Source organism: Schistocerca nitens, chromosome 6, assembly GCF_023898315.1.
Source record: "Schistocerca nitens isolate TAMUIC-IGC-003100 chromosome 6, iqSchNite1.1, whole genome shotgun sequence".
NCBI lineage: Eukaryota > Metazoa > Arthropoda > Insecta > Orthoptera > Acrididae > Schistocerca > Schistocerca nitens.
This window is the reverse complement of record NC_064619.1, coordinates 459,458,245-459,464,244: the sequence shown is the minus strand read 5'-3', so window position 1 is coordinate 459,464,244 and position 6,000 is coordinate 459,458,245.

The following is a 6,000-nucleotide window of genomic DNA, read 5'->3' as shown; positions in this document are numbered from 1 at the left end:
TGGACACGCTTTGCATCGTAATTCGAATTAACACGGGCACTGCAATATCGTATTTATCCTCCGAAACTGGTAAAGCGGCTTTGAAGTAAAATGTCTCCTCTTTACAGCGGCACAAGTAATAGATGTACGATTACTGGTGCAACACATGGTTGACGACACACGAAAGTTTGAGTCTAGCTGTGAGTCGTGCTCGGGTTGGTAAATGGTAATCCGAGTCCTGGTCTGGCAAAAATTTTCATTGCCTTCTTTCCGTTATACAAAGACGATAGTTGTCCATATTCGCAATTGCGAATATATGTGTTGTAGATGCCATCAGCGTCAGTTGTACTCACAGCGCAGACGACATTTCACGAAACTGCACAACTTTGGATCGAGCTCGATATTTATTATCAACCCATGTCCATTTTTGTATCGCTCTAATTTTCAATTTAAGAAGCAAACGAAGAACACGTTTGTTGACACCGTCTCTGGTGGGTGACTTGAATTTACACGCACGAGGTGTGACTGGCTAGATTCCATGGCAATTAACCTGGAAACGGCGCAACGTACAGAATTTTTAGATTAACAATTACTTCTCAGGTGTATATGGTGATAAAATACTACAGAAACGCTGTGGGAGAATTTAAAAACACTTACACAACTGCTGAATAGGTTACCAGAACAACTGGTCACTTGCTGTTCAAAAATTCTTATCTTTCTACGCATATCGGGCACAGCCCATCATGAGAAAACCAACAGAAAAGGCTTCATACAAAGAATGTAGCCATATGAGTCAGTTATCGTCATCGGAACTCCGATGCTGACGGTTAACACATGTGACTTCGCGGTCCCCTCCCCAGAGATAACCATATTGTCACGTAGAAGAAGGTGTGATTAGATGAATGACGAACGCTAACTTCACTCAACGAAAGTTTATTCAGCACTTGCACATACAAGAGCGCGGAGCGAACTGCCTCCGGCCAGAACTCATACAGTACATATACGGCTGCAGAACATTCCAGTACAGTGATTCTTGACATTTTTGGATACTTCTAGAATCTACTCGATCCCATTATGGAAATTAAAATTGTACAGTCTGAGCGAGTTTTGAACTCACGACCTTCCATCCAACAGATTACTGTCATATCCACTACACCACGGTGCTACGTTTTTTTTGTTTTTTTTTGGGGGGGGGGGGGGGTAGGGCGGGGAAGGCAGAGCGATCAGGGGTCGTAACCCGAGGTCTGGTCACAGTGTCCCCCTCGTCCGTCAAGGAATCAGGGATGGGAAGGGGATATCTTTTGTGGGAATTATTATTTATTTATTTATTTTTATTTACTGTTTTTAATACATTCTTAATGTGGTTTTACTTTATACCACAACATAAATAAATTTATATAGCACCGCATCGTGCTTTCAGTAAAGAAAACAATATCTCGGCACGTTCCTACACCAAGGTAATGTATATGGGGAAAACGAAGAAAAGAAGTGCTGCATACAGGATGCAGAAGGGTGTGTCGCCACTCTCCTTACGCTTCATCATCCAGGTACGTCTTCACGTACGTCATGTTATTCCACCGAGAATCGGACTTAGTCTTGTCAGCTCACTCAATGGGTGTCTTCTCCTACCTGTTGATGATCCAGCTCCGTGGAGGGTCGCGTAGGGCACTCCCTAAGTAATTAGAAAAATACTGTCTGTATTTTGGGTTCCGTACGATCTTGCAATGACGTTCTTGTAGGTAGTTCCAAAATTCGAATACATCTTTAGGTCCATCGTGAAATAGGTAGTGTACCGCATGCGCACGGATCCACGCGACAGCGTTGGTCTTGTCGCGCGGGAAATACTGTCGATCCGGAAATAGTAGAAACCGAGGTGTAATGTGTTCCGGAGTCACTCGTAGAAAATAAGACAAGCACCAAGCGCCATAGATCTTCTGCCGTGCCACATGTGAGACGGTGTTCGTCCGTGTCTGGCATCCCGCAGTCTACGCAGAGAGGCGATTCCGCCATGTTTATCTTGTGGAGGTGTGTTCGGGTGATCTGTTTACCATTGACTGTGATGTACCACGTGGATCGGACAGCTGTGTCCAGTGTAACCGCGTGAATCGTCTTCCGCACCACCTTCCAATTAACCTGAGGGCTTTTGGTCTCCACGATGTTTGGTGGGCGCCTCTGTTGTAGGACATGATATATATCCCGCGCCGACGTCTGTTTCGATGTGTTCAATGTAAAAGTTCCCGAAATAGTAGAAGGGTGGGGGTATGTCTTGCGTCGTCAGTGGGGGCATAAGGGAGGGCGGAGCTAGGGACTCCAACAGCAACCCTGTCAAACTCTCCGGGTGGTGGCGCCACAGCTTGATGTGTGAGCTGACATACAGGGCCACAGCTCTGTCGTGGACGTGGACTAGAGAAAGACATCCCCTTACTGGGGGAAGGGTCAGTGACTCATAACTGACTTTGAAGAGCATGCCTGTACTGACTTAGGCTCTGAATGCCCCTAATAGACGTCGAGCCATCCGTAACGGTATTGGGAGAAAACGCGCTATGTGTGGAGGGCGCGATGCGAGGTAAACATTGACGAAGTGTGTCCTTTGGAGAATGTCGAGGGTCTGCAGACGAAGGATGAAGATCTGGACCCGAATTTGTTTTAATAATCGGCGGTAGTTAAGAGCCGCAGTGCGCCGTATGCCGTCGTGAAACTCTATTCCGAGACATTTGATAGTGCCACGAAGCTGTAGGGGTTCGACACATGCTGTGGTCAACCCGTCTCCTATGGTCATGGCGACATGGCGACCGATTTGGCGACGTTGGGACAGCTGCCGGAAGCCACACCGTACGTGGTAATCCATTCTAGTGCTCTGTTGACATCGTCGCGATTGCGGAACACGAGAACCAGGTCGTCTGCATATGCTGTACTTCGAAATGTGACGTCACGTAGGGTAAGATCAGTGAGGCGTTGACGCAGGCCACAGAGGAGCGGTTCCAGTGCCAGAGCATATAGTAACGTCGACAAGGGGCAGCCTTGACGCACGGAGCGGAAAATCGGGAGGGACTGCGAGAGACGCCCGTTAACGAGCACTTTGGAAGTCGCCCCTCGGAGGAAGCGCATCACGACGTCTGTGAATTGCTGTGGGTACTGCATGTGCTGGAGAACGGACGTTAGGTACGCGTGATCCACTCGATCAAAAGCTTGGCTAGAATCTAGTGATGCCAGCGCTCCCGGGATGCGGCGTGCCCTCGCTAGGGCTATTAAGTCACGGTATCGACACAGTGCTGTGTGGATGTTGTTGATACCCCCTAGGGAAGTCTGATCTGGTGAGATGACGTAAGGTAGGGTCGGTCGTAGACGGTTTGCTAATAGTCTGGTGAATATCTTCATGTCGCAGTTGACGTGTTTTAGCGGGTGGTAATCTTGTATTCGAGCCCCACCTTTAGGTTTGTGAACCGGTATAATTATTCCTTCTACGAAGGTCGCAGGGAGCGGCACCGCGGGGGGCGTAAGCTCCCGACAGATGTGTGTTAACTTGGGAGCCAGTAAATACTGGAAAGTTCTATAAAACTCCACAGGGAACCCGTCGGAGCCAGGAGACTTATTCGCCGCTCCTTTACCGATGGCGTCGATAACTTCGTTTTCCGTAATGTCGTGCAATAATTCAGTTTGTAAATCGTGTGGGACAATGCCGTAAACCAGTTGTGAGACTGCTGTCACCGTTGTCGGGTCGGAACATTGAGCAGAATAAAGTCGTGGTTAATGGTCGAAGAAGGCTGCAGCACTAACGCGTTGTGTGGTGTGATGACGGCCGTCCTCAGTGGTGATGGCATGTATCAGCGCCCGTCTTCGCAGTGTACATTCTCGGATGACGTGCTACATGGTGGGTCGTTCCGTTGCGAGTCTGTCTTGTGTTCGCGCTCGGACGATCGTCCTTTCGAGGTGTCGGCGCATATGGACAACGATCTTTGCTTTCGCACGCTGAACTGTCAACTGTCGTTCCGGTGGGGGTGGCAAGGAGGCGCATTCGCGAAGGAGGGTGAAATAAAAATCGAGGGTCTGTCGCCTCCAAACAGCAGTCTCACGACCATACGTAATAAAGGTTCGCCGTAGGGCCGGCTTGGCGCAGTTTAATCACCAACTAATCGACGTAGGATACGTTGGGAGGCGGCGGGCGCACAAACTCCACGTGTCTTCGATGGCGCGTCTGCAATCCGGACAAGCGAGATGAGAAAGGTTTAATTTCCAGCGATGTCTGCTGGGCCACACCCGTTGGCGACGAAGGCTACTGGCCACGACTCCGCGTCACTCACCGTTGCCGCGAGAGAACGGGAAACGTAAATCCTATCGATGCGACTAGACGAGTGACTCGCGAAATGGGTGTATCCCGGTCTATTTCCTCCGACATGTTCCCATGTATCTACCAGCTGGAGATCGCCGATGAGTGTCCCAAGTTCGGGGCACGGTGAATGGCTTGGTAGCTGATCTTTAGGTGCTTGGGTGCAATTGAAATCTCCCCCTAATATCAAGTCATCGTGCCTGCCCTGAAAAAGCGGTGCTATTCCGTCTGCGAAGAAGAGCGATCGGTCACGACGGCGATTCGTTCCGGAAGGGGCGTACACATTGATAAACCGGACGCCTTGCACCGTTACGGCCATTCCTCTAGCGTCGGGGAGACATCGGACATCGTCCGCCTCGAGGCCCTCTCTGAGGAGAACTGCGACTCCACAGTTAGTTGGCGAGGCGTGGGACACATGAGCCGTATACCATACATACCCGGGAAATCGGCGACGAAGACTTCTTGGAGAAAGACAATGTCAACGTCTGCTGCATTGAGCATGTCTTGGAGCAGCGACAACTTCGTTCGTGTCAGAATGGTGTTGATGGTCGCTAAGCGATAGGTCTGCAGATCGTCTCCTGCGGTGGGGGCCGCCGTCAGTGTCGCCGTAAAAGGTGGGGCCTGTGATCTGCTGGCCGCGTCCGCGCCGTCATCTGTTGCTACTCGGGAGGGGCCGAGGTGTGGGAGGAGAGATCCCTCTCCTCATCCACCACAGCGGCCGTAGAATCGTCTTCAATGTCATCCGCGAAAGGTCCGTAAGTTAACGGTGGCTGCGGTAGAACACTTGTGGGCTGAGTGACTAAGGGTGAATCTGCAGTTTTTTCCGGTTGTGTACCAACGGCGGGCGCTGTGCTGGCCATCCGTTTGCCCGAGAGAGCGGAATCGGGTTTGTCAAAATCAGACAAAGTGACAGTTGAGGCCGATCTCGTGTCATCCATTTTCCTCGTCGATTCGTCGGCCGTCCGGTCGTCAACTGGAGAAGACGTCCGCTGGAGGCAATCGTCTGAGAGTGTGCGACGTCGCTTTTTATGTTTTCTCGGTGACCTTTGTTTGCGGACGTGGGTTTCTGTGTCCGAAAGAGTTTGTGGTTCCCGTATCGTATCCCCCTCAGGTAGAAAGGCAGAGGTCTGTACAACCCTAGCGTCGAGTTCCATTCTCTCGTCCGAATCTTCATGTGGAGTCGATGGGCGGCGTTCTTCAATCTTTGCAGATACCGTAATGGTGTTGGTCAATCCAGGACTGGCGACAGGTGTGCATTCTAACGCTTACTGTCTTCCAAGGGGTTTGTCATCTGTCATGACGGTCGATCGTGTCACCTCTGCGTAATTGAGGGACAGGGCCGTGAGCGTAGGAGGTGGTGTCGTGTCATGTAATGGAAGTTGTGTAATCCGACGTTGAGTACACGCCGAGCGCACATGACCCTCCTTGCCGCAACCAGAACAAGTACAAGGTTGTCCGTCGTACATTACTATTGCTCGACAGCCACCTATGACTAAGTAGGATGGTACATGTTTCTTTAATTCAATTTTCACTTGTCGGACGCCGTTGAGAACCTGGTACGTCTCGAAGGTGTTCCATTTTTCGGCCACGTGGCTAATTACCGTCCCATAAGGGCGAAAAGCTGAGGTAACGACGCCCGGTGGCACTTCGAAAGGGAGTTCGAAGACTCTTAGTGTGCGTAATCCGAGTCCAGC